Below are 20,334 nucleotides of genomic sequence, written 5' to 3'. Positions count from 1 at the left end.
ATGGTTCTCCTGCATTTCTTCCAACTGATACATGGTTTCCTATTGCCCATAGACCTCTGTGACTTTCTGGGCATGATAATGACAAATAAACCAGAGATTCCTCAGTCTACCCAAAACACTAAAGTCAGAAAGACCAGCACACTGCTGTACCTGCCTGGAGTCCCAAAGGAAAAAGGCTGCTTGTCCTGTGTGCAGTGTGGTGGGAGGACAGCTGTGCTGTTTCCAGCTGATACACACCTCAAGTACCGGGTAGCAGAGTGTAGAGGCAACAACCAATAAAATAATGCAAGTGCCAATATAATAAGCTTCTACAGCATCTCTGTCTGTTTTAGTCCTCCTTGCTGAGTGTAGCTGGTCTCAGATGCCAACATGCTGGATCCAGGCATTCACATAAAACAATGGTCACATTTCCAGCTAGGAAGAGATACTCTTTTCCAGGCCTGGTGTGTCTAAGTAAAGATAAAACTGCTTTATTTATTAAGGGAAAATCCAAACCAGGATTGAATGTGCTCTAACTAATATGCATGCTAACTCCATACCTCTGTTTGATTGATGTTCACTTTTCCTGAGTACTCCCATGTAGATAGAGATTTATGCAGATATAACTGAAGTGGTTTCGGAGCACAGCTCTCTTTCAGGTTGACTAGTATGCCTATGTCACTTGAAGCTGTGTTTGACCTACCTCTTAAGAGAACACATTCATAAGAGTGAAGGGATTCAGACCACCTACTATCTGAGCCTAATTTTCTGTACAGCCAGTGGAGAGAGGTAAGGAATGAAAGCACCTCATTTATTACAGATGTTTCGAGCAAGCAACATGACCCTTTCTCTCCACTGACTGAACAGGCAGGGAGCCAGACTCTGGCAAACCTGAGCAGTGCTCTGCACTGCTTATTCTTCTCTTGAGCTTGGACATGTTGGTAGGCATCTGAGCAACACTGGTGACTGTAGTGTAACTCTACAGCAGAACAAGGCACCCTGTGCTCCACCTACAGACAGCGGAGAAAAGTAGGCATTCCCAGTACAGGATCCTATATTTTACCATCTGGATTTGGTGAGATGAACCATTTTTTTAGAGCTACTTATTTCTCTCCATGTCCTATATACAGAAGTTGTAGATGACTGTCTCTGCTGAGATGTCCGGGCTGTAGAAATCTGAAGTTAGGTGAGCTGAGTCTCCCACACTTTAATCTAAATCTGTTTTCAATACTGGAATAAGCAGTCTAGATACAGCCTTTAGGCACTTTCTTAATGTCTACTTCAGACCCTTAGGCACTTTCTTAAGGTCTACTTCAGACCTCTTCCTGCTGCAAAATGAATGCAAATGCACAGTTTCGTCAGGCAAACAGAGAGGGAGAAATGTGGTGTATGTACATCTTGTCTTATGTAGGGCAAAAGTCTTTGTTTCCTACATGAAAAATGTCTCCTTTCCTAGTGACTGTCCCACACTCCCCTACAACAGGGCAATGAACCAAACAAACCCTGCTCTGTTTTCTTTCTCACTGTGGATTGAATTTTTAGGGTTTGTGAGAGGTGCCAGAAAGACAGCCCTGCAGATTGAATTACTCTGTGTATCCACAGACCAGGTAATGTGCCAGCAGCCAGAGCGTTAGCTTTCTTTTTTTTACTTGTCTGCCAGAGGGGTTTGGTTTTGACCTGGAGAAACCAGCTGAGAGGGACAGAAGGTAGCTTATTCCACTTGATTCCTTGGCCTCTCTGTTGAGCCTGGAAAGCAAGTTGCCAATGAAAGGTAGCTGTAGGTTTTCTCCAGACAAGCTCTGGCAACTCGCATGGGAGTGATTTAAGAGGTTACCACCTCACGCTCTCTGCTGCCGGAGGTTAGTGATTATTTAGCAGGGTTGGCAGAAGTGAAGCACCTTCTCAATGGTGGTTTGAGTTATGAAGCTGCTCTGTGAGCTCTGCAGCTAAGGAGGCTGCATGGGTTTGACTCTGCTAACCCTGCTATAGGCAGGTAAACCTTCTGCAGATGGGTAGGGTGGGCAGCTGTCTATTGAATCACATGAGTGTGAGTTGCTGGAAGTACCCTCAGATGTTGTTGTAGTGTTAGGAGAAAAATACAGGGCAGGGATTATCACTGTTTGAACCCCAGTACAGATAGCATATGTATGTGCTCCTGCTTTCCTTGAATGGCTCTCCTCGCATTCCCTTATCACAATCTCTCAAAGTAACCCAATCTGCTTACTCACCAGCAAAAAATATGATCAGTGACACTGTCTGACTTGCTTGGAAAACAGCACCTCAAGCAAATACCTTTGGCTCACTTCAGTACTTGTCCTCCTTGAGATAACTGGTTGGTCTGCAGCTTCCACTGGAGCACAGGCTTCCCAGGAGCTTCCATTGTTCCTACCAGGCCTGTGTGGGTACCTGGAGTGTCCCATGGCTTCTTGGCTAGCCCTGGACATGGTACAGGCAATTGTATCACACCCCTCATTATCAGTGCACCCACACCTTGACATACTTTCCCATGCATAAACACAGACAGTGATTCATTAATCAAGGCCTTTCTCATCTAGGCTGGAAAGAAAGGACAAAAAAAAGGGTACCAGTCACTTTCTAAACTACCTGTAGACATGGTTACCACCCAGCTGGTTTCCCTCTGAAAGTTTTGCAGGGATGGGCCCTGCTTTTTAATGTTGTGTGCTCAGAGGTGTTAAACTCACCACCCCAGTGAGTGGTGGCTGGGGAGGTGAAAACCACAGTCAGGGTGTTTCTTAGATAATCTGCCCTCAGGCGACTTGCAGCTAACGGTACCAATTCACTGGTTTATGAAAGCAAAGTCTCTTCAGCTGCCAACAATCTTCTTCACATGGTCTCTGTTTTTCCTACACAGTTCCTGACTGATAAAAAGGCATCTCTCCTTTGCCTTTTCATTCTCCTCCCATTTTTCACAACAGTACGGTTCAAGGGTTGAGAGAATAAACCAGATCCAAATCAGTTATTTTATACTCCATTAGTTACCTCCTGTCTTCTCATTGCTCCTGTACCAAGATAGAGGTCATGGCTTCTTCTGCATTGGTGAGTGTGCTAAACCAGGGAAAAATATACAGAGTGACCCAAAAGAGTTCTAGTAAATACCCCTTGCTCCTCAGAATTGTATTCTGCATTTGTCTTTGCTGCATGAGAAAGCATCTCTGGGTCTCTGACCTTTGAATAATTGTCTCTACAGAAGCTGCAGCCAAGAAGGATGTTCAGGGACACGATGACTCAAGCAGGTCCCAGAGCGTGTATGTGTGAGTGTGTGCTCTTGTGTAGTTGTGTTGGGAGAATGAAGCAGGCACCACGTAGCTCCAGATGTTGGCTGAGAAAATTACATTTGGTGTCAAGTCTTGGAGGAGAAAAGGGAAAAGGTATGGAGCAGCGGCTGAGTCAACCTGGGTGTGGACGTAGAAAGGAAATAGATGTGCCTCCAAGGCTGTTTGTTTTTATTGTGTTTGTATGTGCATGCATACCCCTGCTTGTACAAATTAATGGTAATTCAACCCTTCAAATGGATGTAGTGTATCTTGGGAACTGCCTGTGGACATGGACATTTGGGCCAAAGCATGTTGGTCAGGATCATTGGTAACAACGTTCCCCGGGTGTGCATAGCTGGAAAAACTACAAACTCCCTTTTGCTCCCACCTTCCCGTTTGTTCTGGGTGTGACTGATTCGGCCATGTTTCCTAAGTTCAGAGGTGCCCTGTGAGTAAGGTATTATTTATAGCACGGATAGCTGTATGCCAAGGTGCCACTTCGCACTCATCTAGACTTGCCAGCATGGATTTGTGTGACCAACATCTGTTCCCTTTCCCGAGTTTAATATGGCCTTATGGCAGAAACATTCGCACTGAGATATGGTCACCAGTTCTCTCACTAGTGAGTGGCACTTCCTCTTCTGTGTGATCTAAGCCCAGATTCATCCAGCTGAAGTTCCAGCCAGGTCCCAGAACTTGGTGTTCCTTTGGGCTAGGTGCATCCAAAGGCTTCGAGTGAGCCAGCAGGAAACTTTGGGCACAAGGACTGAGATGTGATTTAGTCCTGTTGATTCTCGGCCCAGGGCTGGAGTAAGGAAGAGGCCAAAAACCTTTGCAAAGACAACATGTAGGTTTGCTTTGATTTACTATATTTGCTCATATAGTAATCACATTTCTTGCCCTGCCTCCTGCCGGATTTTGCCTCTGAAAACACAGGCACAAGCACTGCACACATGCATTCTGAGATAATGATGGTCTGGACCCTGCTGCCATTTTCCTTCCTGTTTCCCAACACCTTTCCCTTGTTCCACCCTTAAGCTGACTGCAAGAGCACCTGCTTCTGGCACACCTTGGTCTTCCTTTCTTGGCCATGCTTCTCCACTCCTCAGTGCTTATTGTGAAGTCAACAAGACCACAATCAGGCAGCGTAGGACTTGGTCTTGTAACTAGAGGCAATAAGCATCCTTGACATAACTTCTCAACTGGCTCAGACACAGTAAATTTTTCTCATTGGAGAGCTGCTAAGGACCTATTAGAAGATAAGACAAAGAATGCTAAAGTAACATCAAACAAGTTCTGTCCAGTCTGAGTTTGACTAGCTAGTTATATAGTGGTATCTTGGCTCCTCAAAGCTGTGTCTATGGAACTGTATTTCAGTGACATAAATTTAGTTCAAGACTCTGCAACCTCAGCACTGAGAAAGAGGAGTTAGGAGCTGAAATCAGTAATCTGTCCTTGTTCTTCAACTGTAGAGAGAGTCTAGGGACTGTTAGGGTATCAAAGACAGCCTAGGTTATTAAATACAGATATTCCCCTGGATCTTGAGAACACCTCACATATGGCCCTTAGCAGTCAGTAACAAGAAATCAAGTTTTTTGCCACGCATTCGGCAGAGCAGGGTGACTGGTCACGGTGGTCTGTTCGGGCTTTGCAGCCTGCAAACATTGCCCATTGTCAAGGTTAGGTGACAGTTCAGAGATGTCTGAAAGGGTTAAATGAATCCATGGTTCAAAGAATATGTGATGGAGCTAAAGGATGGATCAGACAAGCCCTACGGTCTCTTCCGGTCTTATTTTCAGTGGTTAAGTCATGTATTCTCTTCTGTAAATTCACTTCAGGCAATTTTTCCTAAAATGATTTCAGTGGTTTTCTTACATTTATTTTCAAGGTAGGTCTCAGATATCATTGTTAGCAAACTTTTACCCACCTTCACTGCGTATTAGTCTAAGTTATCCTCTTGATCTTCGTTATGGTATCCCATTTTAACTAAGTCTTGCTATAGTGGTGAGGCAGTTGGACTAAATGAACATTGTAGGTCCCTTCCAACTGAGCTATTCTAATTTATTCTGTTCTGTTCTGTTCTGTTCTATTCTATTCTGAAATTCAATCAGCTCCCATAGCCTCTTCTGCTTTTTCTTGTATGGCAGTGGTGATGGGTTGGAAAGTTTTTCCATTGTTTTGATTTCTGTAGTGTAGTGTTTACCTGTCTCAGCTTTTGGCTACACCACCTTCAACTCACTGAAGACCAATTGCTAAACAGAAATGATGCTGCTTAGCGTCCAATGGCCAGCACAAGCACCCATATATTGCAAAGAGGTATAAACGAGGCATTTTTGCAGTAAATATCTCCATGATGTTATGAGTGACCTCTCAGAGAATAAGGGATGCTCTTTTGCCTTCCCCAAGGATGTTGCTCTCCAGAGTTCTGGTAATGGGTTGTCCTCTCTTTAATGTGTTTTGCTGAGCAAGCCCAACATCTAGGCTCCTTTGTTCCTGATTTCTGGCTGATTTCCCTGTGCATTCAGAAGAGAAATTTTCCTCTACTCAGTTCCTAGGATTCAGATCTTACAGTACCTCAGGATTTTACTCAGAAACTCATCTATGTCTCTCTTAAATGGTGCTGAACATCTGAGACTCAGGACACTCATGGCAGGTGTTGCAACAATTTGAAAGAAAGCTTGGGATAAAATCCTTATTGTGAAGAGTCTAGTTCCTACATGCATCTCAACACTAAGGAAACATTTATGCCTGTGTTCAACCAAGACACCCCCAAGTAGAAACAGGTGTTGGGAAGCTTTGCTATGATGCTGAACCCAATTCTAGACTCTGAGGTTTCTGGGAACACAGTTTTTCTGTTGTTTTTACATGAGTCACAGCAGACTCGTTTCACCATCCATTCTTGCCTGCAAGGCTAGGAAGAGTCAGGATGTTGGTTTTGTCTCCACATCCTTCTGACTTGGCTAGTCTAAATGGGGCCAAGTCCCTGAGGTGAGAAAGGAGCTGGTTCACAGTCTGTTTTCAGATATGGTGGAGATATTGGTTAGTTCCTCTCATAAACGGAGCATCCTTTCCTAGAGAAGATGCAAAAGTGAAAACCTACAGAAATAAATGGGAGCTAAGTGCCGACATTTCTTTGGCATCTGGCCTCTACCCTCTCTATGGCTTCTCAGCTCTGCAAGGATAACATGGGGCAATTGTTTTGCTTATTGACTTGTAAGCTCTCTGGAGCCCATCCTGTCTCTCCCTGTGTCAGGCTGAGGATCACACCTTGGTCTAGGTTTCTTGGGGCTGTGTGACAGCAATGAAGTTTTAGGCAATTCTCTGTTCCTGAATGTCCTCTTGGAAGAGCAATTTGAATGTCAGAGTGCCAGCTGCCAGTTTAAAAATAGAGGCACAGGACGTATAGAAAACAGTTCATGACCCTGCTGGGAGGCTTCCAACACTGGGCAGGTTTACTGAAATTGCAGGGAACAGTCTGATTTTTTACTAGTTTTTGTTGGCATAAATGCAGCGAGTTATATTTAAAATGAAAAAAAAAAAAAAAAAAAAAGAGGGAGAGAAAAGAAGAAAAAAGAGATGCAGACCTTACTGACGTGTATTTGGTGGAATCTGTCAGTCACACGATCACATACCGGCCCCACATTGGCCCTGGGTGGCGAGGACAGGCTGTGCTGAGGCTGGCTGCCAAGGTCTCCTGGTGGAAATGTGCCGTTACCGGAGGTGGGAATAGCCAAGTCCCCATGCTCCCAGTTGCCTGCCAGGCAGTTGCGGTTCCCCATGTCCCCACGCTTCCAGACTCCCCCTGCAGCAGCAGCTGACACCACTGACTGGTCAATCCAAGAAGGGCTGATCAACTGATCAACTCTGCTGTCAAACCCATTTGATCTCTGCTCCTCCTAATCACTCAGCTGGGAAAACCTTGCTTTCCAAGACCTAGATTGTGTTTGTCCTGATCACTCACAAGCACTCTTGTCTCCTCTCAGCTGCCAGTGACTAGCTGTGATGTCTGAGGTTGATTCAGTTGCCCCTACACAGGCATCCAGGGCCGCATGTGATGCCCTGGGGTACAAAGGTGTGGAGCAGAGTACCTGGTATATGCTTTAGGGTGAGGTGGATCACTCTCACGATCCACTTACTAGATTTCCATTTACTATAATGGGAGCTTAGATACCTTGTGCATGGGCAAACACCTATCTTTTAACATCTGAGAGTGGGGGTGTCTGCAAGCTAAACCCTACTCCAATGTAGGAAAATGCTCCTTTCCACTGGTATCTCTGTAGACACTTTCCAGTCACCCCATTTTTCTCCAGACTTTTTCCCATTTCATAAGGCAGCGGAGACTCAGCTCTCCATTTTGCTGATGGAGAAACAGAGGAACAGCTTGTTTCTCTTGTGATCCTGTGACTTTTCCCAAAAATGGGAGACTACTCTACCACTCTGCTCTACCTCTTGGATACAGTTTTCCTCAAGAGGCAATGAGCAACCAAGGGGGACTCAACCAAGGGGGACTCAACCAAGGGGGACTCAACCAAGGGGGATTCAACCAAGGAGGACTCAACCAAGGGGGATTCAACCAAGGAGGACTCAACCAGTCGTGTATTCCTGACAGCGGAACTGTGAGCTAGCTGCTCTGCTCTGCACCAGAGCTGGCTGCAACCACTATGACCTGCCTTTGGCCCATGACTCTTTCTAGTGCCAGGCCAGTAAGAAGTTCATAAGATATTTGTCATTTCTTTCCATCCCTTTCAGCATTTGGTGGGATTTCCAGAGTCATGTGGCTCTGACTGTGGAAAATGTTGCAGTGAGGAGCTGAGTTGTTTAGATGAAATGTTCTGCATCCTCTTGAGTCACTTGTAATTTCCTTGAGCTCCCTGTATTATAGTCCTGATTGCCTATAGCCTCTCAAGTGAAGCATTAAAAAAAAAAAAAAAGAAAGAAAGAAAAATTTGAAAGAAATGTTTCTCATCCTGAGCCAAAGAGAGAGAGAGAGAAATTCCCCTGGTGGGTGTCAGATTTTGGGTTGCAAAATTAACAGCAAATGAGCATGTTCCCGACAGAGAGTGCACCTTGCCCTTATCATGACTTCTGCTTGGAAAATTTCTTCTAGGCAAGGTGGCAATGACACCCGGTTGCACTTGGCTGCCTGGGAGGTCAGCTCTTGTTTCACTCCTGGGAGGCAGGCACTGGGACTGACCCTCTGACTCAGCAGCACTAAGCATCCTTCTCCGGGGTTCTTACTACCAAGAAGATATGACTAATAGCAACCTGGCCCATGAGGCTGGGAACTTGGTTTCAAAGTGTCCGTCACCTTGGGGAGCAGATACGGCCACACTGCATTCCTGGTTCTGCTGGTGGCTCACTGGCAGGCAATCATGTCAACCCCACCTGTGCCTCAGTTTACCAATTGCTAAACTGGAGACATAAACCCATATGGGTTGTCACTGTGCCACGGACCCTGGTGTTCTGAGATTTGATGGTGGCAGCAGACAGAACAGAGAAATTCATTGCATGTAAGTAGAAGGAAATTCCTTGCAGTGTCTTGAATTAGCGCCTGTAATGTCCTTTTCATGCCACTTCCTGATGAGAAATCCTGAGACTGTTTGACATAGCTCTGGGGACCAGACTGAGGGAAAAGGAGCGGGAAAAGGTGGCAACTCTTCCTTCTTTACTCCCGAACTCAGCTTTGCTCCGATGAGTCACTGGAGTGAGTCACAGTAAATGGTTCAGCTGTAGACCATGGCATTTTCTCCCCATCCCTGGGACTTGTGCCATGAACTCCTCCAGGCTTCTTGTACTTGGTTTCATTTTTACTGAGAGGAGGAAACAGTATCTCCAAATTCCACCCATTTTCAGAATCAGGTGAGATGCCTGCTGCTAGTGAAGGGAATTCTGAGATAATATGGTGCATCCCTATTGTGAAACTGGTTCTTTTCTCTTTTGCTCCAGTACCTTGTCCCTGCAGATCACCCACACGACATATTTTGCTTTGATATGGACTGAATTGCTGGGTTTCCTTTTTAAGGAAACTTGGGTGTGGAAAGGAAAATAGTTCACTTGAGGATTAATATGCTTTAGATAGCATCTTAGACCTTCTTGCAGCACATGGGTTCGGGCTTAGGGCTCACTCCCTGAACTGCAGAAGAAGCAACATGGTTGAAGAGCAGGAGTAACACAAGCAGGGTGACCTTCCATATTAAATGTGCAAGAGGAGCCAACACTAAAAGAATATATTCCACAAACTGGGGGGGGGGGGGGGGGGGGGGGGGAAGTTTCCTCCTTTAGGTGGGGGAGACAAAGATGCTGGATATTACTTCACCCCAGGATGACTACCACCAACCAGTGAGACCTCAGCATGACCGAAGTGGGCATGCTTAAAGTGAAGGAACTCCCATAGTTATAGGAAAACACTGGGCCTATTTCAGCACAAGAAAAAAAATGCAAAGTCCAAGTGTGTGTAAGATAATGGTGGAGACCAGACAGCAGCTTTCCAATAAAGGTAGCAGGGGAAGGATTGCAACTAGCTTGGGATGGAGTATGATAACTTTTAAAGGGCAATCTCTGCATGAAGGGCATCTCTTGCCTGATGTTCCTATTAGTGGCATTGCACAAAGCTGCTGGACTCCAAGGTTCAATTTTAGTTCATCGTGTTTAAAGAAGATGAATTCAACCTGGAACAGGTGCAGAGAAGGGCAACGACAAACATCAGAGGAAGGGAGTGCCCTGTTTAGGAGACTCAAAGAGTCCAACTTGTTTAGCTCAGCAAAACACAGAGTTGGAGAAGATACGGTCATGCTCTATAAATAGAATGAGAGCTAAACACCAGAGAGGGAGAAAAGCTATTTAAACTTAAAGACAACGTTGGCATCGGAACAGATGGGGATAAACTGGTCATGAATAAATTTAGGTTGGAAAGTGGAAGATGTTTTTTAACCACTGGAGCAATGAGATTCTCGACCAGTCTTCCAAGGGGAGCAAATAAACGAATTCCTGGAACTTGCTAAGTTTATGAGGTGGTGACTGCAACAGCAGAGAGCTGGCCTTGAAGATCCTAGACTTTAAAATTACCATCACTGGAATGAATGGCCCACCCAGACCTATAGGCTATTGTCCTGGGTTTTCTTACTGATATTCTTGTTCTGCTCCACTCTGCTTGCATTTTGAGGAATTTGTGACAATGTTAACAACAAACAGTGCACTGTTTGCTTAAAAAAGAAACCCGAGTTCCTGGAAAGCATGGGGATATGGAAACAATTCCTCTCTTCTAGCAAAGGAGTGAAGATGGTTTTGCTTCTTCATTCAGTGGTCACTCCTACCTGTGGTAACTGAGGGTAAATAACATGAAGATACTTGGCCTTCTTGCAGCAAAAGAGACCTCACGTACACAGCATAGTATATGCTGACAAAACTTACAGACATTGTGCATGCAGACACAACTTACCTGATGTGCTGTAAATCAGAATTCGATTCACCCCTACACAATGAAACCACCTTGTTTTGGGGGGAAAGCTTGTTTGGCTGAATAGACAGAAGCCATGCTGTGCCATGTTTCTTTGGGGACAGGCAGTGGTCCCTGGATTGCTTTATTAGCTAGTATAGCTGTAAATCTTTCCCTTGGAGCATAGTCCTGAATTTTTCTGAGGACTCTGGTCCCGATCCACTGAAGAGCTCAGCTATTGGCTGCAACAGGCTTGAAGGTAGTCATGTCCTAGACTATACTGGGGGCATCTGAGATCAAAGTAACAGCTAAAAAAAAATAGTAACAAAGATATCAACCTTCATTCCGGGATCTTTGTGAAATAAGTCTCTGTTTCCTTCTGGTGCAGATCACGTCTCTTCCACAAATGGAGGAATGGAAGCATAGAGATTTTTTTCCTTCAAGATGCATGAGGACAACAGGACCAAGAATCCTGGCTATACTCCAATGGCTGAGAGCAGAGCAATATTCCTGTCTTCATTTCCTATGCCAAGTTGGTTATTGAAACTACAGCCTAGCCAGCTGCGTGAAACTTGGAAAACAAGAAGGAAAGCAGGGAAGGATTAGAATCCCAGGAAGACCTGGGCTCCTGTGATTCATGGTCCTGAGTTAGGCACCTGTATTTCTTGTACAGGTGATGAGGAGAATATGTTTCCTACCCACAGAGTTCATAATACCTATTCACATACCTGTCTCCTGTCACTCAGGACAGTGTAAATGCCCCATCTCTCCCAGGCAGTAGCTAAAAATGGGTAGCTGTGGCCTTGATCTCCTTCAGATCAAGAAAAGTCTCGAATCCACACCTTCTATTTCTTGGGTATAATGAGGTCGAGGCTGTAATGCAAAGGGGATGTGTTGATTCTTCTTTCATTACACAGAAAACATAAATTTATGTTTTCCTTTTAACTCCTGTTTTGCTCCAGAGTCCTGGTGCACTGACTGTCCACACTGCAGGCAACTTGCTGATTCCCAGGCTCCCTTGTGAAGGAAGATAGTTATTTCACTAAGAGAAATTCAGTAATTCACTCATGCGTCCACACTAGACAGACAGTGTGGACACATATTGCACCAAGTCACCCTACTACCCCAAGGCAACCCTCCAACATGATCCATCTGGACTGCCCCAGCCTGCCTCCTACTTTTCCGCTTGCTCTGTATGATTATAGCTTGTTCCAGGACATGCAACACCCACAATGCTACAGAAACACTACTTGGTAGGGTGCAAGAGAGCTTCATCATTATTTCGGGCACTTTGAACTGAGTTGTCCCTCTCCCTCCAGGAAAACCACACGTTATGAGTCAAGGTCACTAGGTTCCAGCAAAGGCCCAGGCCAAGGTTTTTGCGGTGGAGATACTATCGGTCCATCCCCAAGTGTGAGACCTGAGCACTGTGGTTATGGGCCAGGCTACACCAGGCAGTCCAGGGATGAGTCTTCTTCCCCTCCTGAAACCCACAAAGGTTCTGCCCAAATTTTTATCTTCACTCCCAGAGCCTATCACTGCTGACTGCTAGAACCACCACTGAGTGCAGTGAGACCTCATTTCCCTTGGTGAATCTTGTCTCTGTCACTTAGTCAGAGTTGCCCAACAAGCCTTTAACAAGCTTATGGCTTGAATCCAAGGTATCCATGTCCCAAACCACCATGAAAATGGCTGGACTAGATTTCCTCTTGCAGCTAGTGACTCCTCAGATATTTCACAGATGGGCCAGTGAATCTCACACTTCCCGTGCAAGGCAAAACAAAGATAAGGCAACATCAGTGAAAGAAAGTGGCCAGAGAGACACAAAGAAGCTGTTTCTATGGTGGCTCATGTCATCCAAAGAGAGTCCAGGGCACAGGGGCCAAGCCGTCAGGTGTCAACCCTGGAGCCAGCAGTGCTGGTGCACAAGGTCCTCAGAAAACCAGTATGGCCATGCTAATGCAGATCAGACTTGGGAGCAGATGGGCCACACGCTGACCGTGTTGCACTCTCTCAGCAAGCTTTGCTCTTCCTAGACTCAGGTTGTTATGTGTGCTCAGGGCTGCACCACGTTTCTTGTCTGTGCTAGATCAGAAGACTCAAACACACCTTGCACTGTGTGAGGGACCCCAGCCTGAAAGGAGATGACTCCCAGGCTGTGCTCTCTAGTGACTTCCTCGGTTGATGTGCTTGCACAGGTAGAGAATATTTCCCACTTCTTACATGTCCTGTCTTTTCTTTCCATGACATTATGCCTGTCTTTCCATGCCCTTAGACCGAGCTCCTTCACTGGTGTTTAAAACCCTCACATTCTTGTGGATAATTAGTATATCCCCATCTCTGCCATCTGATCCTCTCCTTAGGTCTGCTCAGGGCCTCTTCAATCAAGGGCCATCCTGGTAGTATTGTGATGTCTCAGGCTGGCCTCTTAAGAACCCAATCCCTCAGTAAACACAGAACAAATGAGGTAATTAGGAAAATGTAAACAGGACGAGAGAGGCCCTTTCCCCCTCATGAGAGCAGGACTTGGAGAAATTAGCAGGAGTTTAGATTTACATTGTGTAGAGATGCAGATACCAGTGGTCCCCATGTAAAGCTAAATTCCTCATCTAATTTCATTATGGAATAATTTCTTCTGTCAGGAATATAAGCCTGCCACCAAACTGCTCCTGGGATACATCAAGCTTCATCTGATGACAGCAACTGGGACGGCAGCACAGCTTCTCTTCAATCTACCTTGGATAAGCTTCCTAATTTAAAACGCATAGGAAAGGGAGATAGACAGACAGTCAGAGCTTCAGTATACATCATGCAATAACTTTCTGTCTCGCTCTATATTCTCAAAATATACTATGTGTCCGCCATAAGGTTGCCTCCTTTTTCTTTGCTTCATTTCAGGCACTAAGGTTAAGTTGATGCTAATAAATTAAATGTAGCTGGGACCATTCCCTGGCCCAGATCCACTGCCACAGAATGAGATCAAATCTGTGTGATTAAACTCTCTTACTTTCTAAGACAGGGCAGCTGCCTCCAGATTGCCTGACGGGCATGGCCCGTGGTCTGTGCTAGCTTCCAAAACGTGCCCAGGAACAGTCTGGGAATAAGCTGGTTGGCTTGGGCTGGAGGTGACCGGGGACTCTTCGGGCAATGTAAGAGACCCAATGACCCAGTTCTGGTGCCCTGGCCCTGTTTAATTTACTATAATAGATGCAGCATAAGGGGTACAGAAAAATGAAGCTTTGTCCTTCCAGTGAAGAAATAATTACATGAGAAGGAGTTCAGGGTAATTTGGTTTCATTTAGTTCTTAAACTTGAACCCTGGTCTTGAAAAAGTTATAATCTTGATCAGCTTGCTGCTCTGGAAACATCCAGCCTGCACGCCGAACTTGTTTTTTTCAAGAATTTACTTTCAACAACCAAAATGTGGAACAAATTCTGTGCTGCCTGCCATAGCCTCTTTAAAGACCGCTGCACAACAGACTCTGGTGCAAAACAGTATTTCTTCATTATAAAAACAAAACAAAACACAACACAACCTGCGTGTGCTGGCCAAAATATCTTGCCCTGGTGAGCATGGGTAACATTGCCATCTAGTGACTCCTCCCATAACAGTTAATTAGCCATACTCTAGATTTACCCAAATTCAACAAGGCATTTCAATGGGAGCTGCAAGTAGAGACTGGAGACAAAGAATGGTTGAGACAAAGTTTTCTGATATATCCTGATTGCCACAAGAACTAAGCACAAAATTTGTCCTTGAAGTCAATGAGTCGCAAGTCCAGCCTTTCAGGAAATCAGACTGTCCATTTGGATGGCTGAATAAGAATGTGGGGATTTAATTTTAATTAAGTTTTTCAGGAAATCTTGGCTGATTTTCATGCCTGGCTTAACTCTGTGGTTCCTGGTTCAGAGAGCTGAAGAGGCATGCAAATTTTGAGAGTACAACTGAATCCCAAACACCAACATATAGAAGGAGTGGGATGCAGTCAGCAGACTTTCCACCTGCACTAAAAGCCTCTTCTCTGCTGATGAAACTCTCCTTGTAAGCATGATTTCTTTATGTCAGGTCTACTTCTGTTCTGAACAAGCGCATCTGTCCTTTGCCATGACACTTTCTTTTTACTTATCTTTCATTTTGCTAGTACTTTCTCTGGTCAGTCTTTAACTTATTACTTCTGTTCTGCAAAACTTTCTTGGGGCCTACTTAAGTGAACAGTGAATCAGTCTCCTCTGAAAACAAAGATCATGTACTTGTCTTTGAAGCCCCCTCAAGATCGAAGTCTCCTATCTTTATTTTTCAAGTCAGCTAACACCCTGTAGGAAGGTTTGGACTGCATGAGCATCCCTGGTGCATTAGGGTGTTGCCAGAAATGTTCACAGAGCCGAGCTGCAAGACAGCTATACGCGTGCATTGGCAAGGATGACCAGTGGATGCTGACTTCTCTAAAGACTTACTCTTCCAGTACAATACAGATATAGCCAATATTATTCCTTTCCTATGGCTCCTTTGGAATCATTTCAGCTCTTCTCCCTCCAAGCTTCCCCAGCAACAGCAAACGGCTCCTGTTTTTCAGCCAAAATGAGCTGTGAGTAGTTAATAGAAGGACACGAATTAACATAAATAGCTTAAGCAGTATTCCGTGTACTTACCGAGTGTCGCATTCCTGAAGTCACAGTATCTGACAGGTCACACATTGTTTCCATCCCTTCCCATTTTTTCCAGAACAGGTAGTTCACGTTCAGACTCTATTTGTGCTTGGTGCTCCATTCCTGGTTGAAGCTGGCAACCCTCATCTTGGTTGCGCCATGTGCCAAGAATGTAACTTAGACTTGGGTTATCTTTGGACAGTCTTTGAAATCTAATTATTATTAGTAAACAGGACAATCTGCTTGCATTCTGTTCTGTGTTTGGTCGCTGCCCTGAGAATAACCCTGCATGTAAATAGCAGCATTCATACAGGGCCTTCAAATATGTTGGAAGAACAAGGAATCAGTCTCTAGTCCCCAGTCAGGGTGGTAGGAATCTGCCCTGCTTGTTTACAGACACGTGTTTTTGGGGATGCTAATATTCCCCTCACTTGCTCTCAGTGCTGGTATTAGTTGTTGCTGTGATGCTCAGGCCCAAGAAAAGGAGAAGTGTGCCAAGCAATGTCTCAGAGACTCTGTTCAAAACACGCATTCAAGGTGGATAACCTGGTGTCATGAGCACATCTCTTCCTTGATGGTACAGGGAGGTCACTCTGGTGAACTGATGTTTTGAACTGGTCATCATGTGTTAGGGCATATTTGCTACAACAAATAAGAGCATCGCAAATAGGTGCTCTTAGCAGTCAGGTCTGACTGTGACTCAGACTGACTCTCCTAAATGCCCTTTTGGCTGGGCATGAAGCTCCCTCCCTCTTGCCCCACTCCCAAAAGCCCTGCTGCTACATCAGTCCCTGGAATTAGAAGCCCACAGACCTGAATCCTTGCCCCATGCCCTCCCATTCCATCCCATCCATGCAGCCGAAGAGGGAAAGTAGAACTTGGCAGAAATTTGCCTGGAGCTAAGCTGATCTGCAGGTGACTCATCTCATGGGGCTTCAGCTGACTAGAATGAATCTGCAATTGTGACTTCTTTTCCCTGTTTAAGAAAGGGATTGGGGCTTGGCGTTATTTAAATTTTATTTTATTTTATTTTCTCCCTTTCTACGTGTCAACATGTTTGGTTAAAAATGCCTCACAGAGGAGTGTTTAGCATGGAGTGAGAATGTGGATGGGAGTATCAGGAAGAAAAATCTAAAGTTTCTGTGTACTGTCTGATTTTTGAGTGACGAGAGGAGGAAGCGCTACTTGCCACTATTTAAAGAAAGCCAGACAGACAAACTAAAAGAAAGTTAATATCTGTCTATCACAGCAGCGTAGGGTTGTAAGATAATTCAGATTTGAACGAATGTCAGGAATAAGACTGCTTTTCCAGATAGGTGTGTATGGGGGTAGATAGCCAAATGTGTGCATATGGAAAAAGGAGCGGAGAGAAGTTAATTCTGGTGGAAAACATGGCCATGAGATGCTTGAAAATCAATGTGCTTTAGCTACGGGACTGCTAAAAGAGTTGCCGAATGGCTTTTTGCCAGGCTGCCTTGTGATACACTTTAATGTCTTGCAGACCTTGCTGCCTCTTCTCCAGTCCCACGTGATCACTGCAGAACCACACCAGCCTTCGACAGCTTCCACCCAAAGCTTCCAACCATGATGGCAGAGCTCTCTCCCCTTGTCTTCACATACCATGACTGAATAGGGCTCTCTGTCCTGGGTGGTGAGACACGGACACAACATTCAGAGACCATGTCCAACTTCTGCAAGAAAACAAGTCTTGTCTGACCATGGGGTGGCTTAGATCCTACAGGGCTGGGTTACCTCTGCCTAAAGTCCCTTTGGAACTGGGGAGAAAATACTCTCCCTGAGAAACTGAAGACTCAGACTGGTAAGGGGAAGAGAGACATGGGGGTAGGGGAGAGGGATGTAGCCAAGTCATTAAGACTATGCAAAATAAATGGAAGCCACGTTGTACAGCGCTGCTAAATGGGATCTGGCTCTCTGGTGCTCATTTTCACTAAAGAGAAACAATTGCAATCATTTAAAAAGATGCTCAGTCTTGCCAGAGACATTTCTCCTGCTCCTCCATAGCAGCACGGCTGTTTGAATAGTTAATTTGGCATTCCTTACAAAATCCAGCAGGGAAGTGGGGGAGGAAGGAAAAACCAGGCAGAATCTGGCACTTCCAAAAGTAGGTGAGCTGCCAAGGGAAACCAACCATCTCATCGACAGCAGAGAAGATTCTCAGAGCCTGTTGTTCATTCCCAACTCTTGATGAAGGTCTCCATCCCTCCCTGTTACCCTAAATGCTGAATCATTTCTTTGTGTTCTATAGGAAACCTCTGGTGGGGAAGGGAAACTGGAAAAAAGGGGAATAATTTTCAAAGAGATTACCAGTTGTGCTTACAGGACTTAAAATCTTCATCTTGAATGGACTAAATCTGGCTACTTGATAGATCTCAGAAAATATCTGTGCACAGGGACTCATAATCTGCCTGAAATACACCTTGAATAGGGTCCCACAGCAATTCACCCTGATCCAATGCTATCCAACACCTTTATCAACATCTTTTATTGATCCAAGAAAAGTGGAAAATTATTGCTGGCACAATCCACAAATGTTGCAGTCTATAGTAAAGCGATGAAAATCATCAGAAACAGGTCAGTTACACCCAAGCGGTCTGGATCGCTTGCTTGGGCAGCTCATTTGCACACCCTACGATTTTAACGCAGCCAAAGTCATGGCCAATAATTGGGAAACAAAGAATGCAAGTCACACGAGATTGGAGACAGAGTCCTGGAAAGCAGCAGCCCTGACCAGCCTGGGATTGTGGTGTTGGAACGGCTCTGCGGCACTGTGGGTGAGGACTAATGAAGCCCTTGGATGTGGAAGCATGGACCTGGTGGATACAGCACTTCATATTCTCTCCGGTATTTCTGAGACCACTGCTAAAATATTGGACCACAGTTGTGATGTCCACACTTGAGATATTAAAAACTGAAACGGATTGATTTTTGTCCCAGGGTGAACTTGTGGGCTGAAATCTTTTCCTCTAAAGTCGCTTTGAGCCAAACAGGGGAAGTTTGGTGTGAAGATTATTAGAGGAAATTCTTAGTTTTAACTGGGATTCCTGTAAAAAGGAGATGTTGTAACAGCAGGGGATTTTCACTCAGAAACGACTGGGCATGAGGTAATTTTCTCTCAATCAAGTAACGGGTGACTAGGAGTTCATTCACTGCTAATTATGTAGGGAAGGGAAAGTTAAAATAGTTTGCAAAAGTATTTACCTATGGCTTGCACACCCCATGGAAGGAAAGGGAGAACAAATTAACACACACACAAAAAAGCCAACCAATACTCTGGGCTATCACTTCAGTGGTGGAAAGAGAAGTTCTGGTTTAGGCTACAGGTCTCAGTTTTATCTGTTCCCTAGGGCTAAATAAAGGATTTCTAGGAAAGCAGACACTGGAACAAGGTCAAGTAACTATGCCCAGCCTCAGAGAAATCATTGTCAGCATACATGGAATAGTCCTGGCACATGCTATATGTAAAAAGTCTTTAGAGAAGGTACCAGATCACTAATTCCCAAACTTTTTGGAAGAACCCTGCCAACCCTCAGATTTTCTTGCAAACCACTGCACACCCAATCAAGCTTAGGAAATGCAGACTTGGTAGCTCATATGTCTTTAGGCTTAATATGCTTCTATGGCCCAGATGCAGCCCACTCACCACAGGCACACGGACCACCAGCAGTTTCTAAACCGCAGATGGAGTCCTCCTGGGCTCAGAGGATAAAACTAAGCCCGCTGAGGTCAACGGGAGTCTTTTTACTAACTTCAACAGGCTTTAGATCATGGCCTTCCCACGCTAGCCGAGAAGCACTACTGCTGACAAGGTTTTAACAGAGGATCGCAAACAGCTTCGTTCTGGTAGCTGGATGGGTCCCAAGCTGTTTGCTTGTTTTTTTGGGTTATTTTTCCCAGATGAATGTCTTCCTCTTCATTTTTCAGCATCTCTGGAAATCCACATGCTGAGTTGGGTGAGTATATTCAGGCATTCAAGGTTGCAGAGTTTGTCCTCAGCCTCTTTGTGGTAGGAGTGTCAGTTGATATTTGTACAGGAGAAGTGTCTCAAGGACCCCTGGAGCAGTGTAGCACTCAGCAGACCCCATCATCATTTGCTTCTCTTTCTTCGTTGCAAGAAGGAGACATTTTATCATGTCTTTCCACTGATGAAAAGATTTGAGGAGGGATTTACAACCATCCTCCAATCGGATGGGCTGCCTCACTCTTCATCAGGGATCAATCTCTCCCAGCAACCACCTTACAATTTAAAGCAAGTTAGTTTCTCTACATCAAAATACCCATTTTTAGATTTATCTCCCATCTTAAAGACTGTTTTCTTGTCTGACTAAATGGAAATATTTGTAGCACAGAGGTGGCATTGAGCCCTCATACATGTTGTTGTTTAATTTGAATGTGAATCTTACCCCTGCAGTTTGATGAGATTAATTTCCCTTAGATAACCACAGTGGAGAGACATACATTCAGTCTAGTCATCTCAAGCTTTCTTAACAAGGGTGTGAGGGTTTGAGTCATCTAACCAAAAATGAATATCTATTTTACGAGAAGATGAGTTATGCACTAGAGAATCTACTTTTCTCCATGGACATTGAGGAACCTGAAAAAAACCCCCCACCTATGTCAGAAGTTAAATGTCTGGTTTGGACAAAAACTTGGCATCAGCGTGTCTCATCTTTGTGTCTTGGTGTCCTATGTTCTATACAGCGATAAGGATCTTTACTTAACTATGCCACCACTAGAAGCTTTGACTAAAGAGCCTTCTGGTTAAGGTATAAGGATGTGACCTGTTTTTCAAAATCTTCAATGCGTCATTTTGCAAATATAACTTCAATCTCCCATGGGGACGTTCTCGCTTCAGATGACTTTACGCTGGTTCTGCTGTCATGGATGACTTGTAGGATTATATATAGCGTGATTTCTGTGCTCAGGTGTGAGGCTTTTTCTGAAATTAATCTTAATCTTGAATCTGAAACTTTTCCATGC

Source organism: Strix uralensis, chromosome 4, assembly GCF_047716275.1.
Source record: "Strix uralensis isolate ZFMK-TIS-50842 chromosome 4, bStrUra1, whole genome shotgun sequence".
Lineage (NCBI taxonomy): Eukaryota > Metazoa > Chordata > Aves > Strigiformes > Strigidae > Strix > Strix uralensis.
This window is presented reverse-complemented; position numbering follows the sequence as displayed.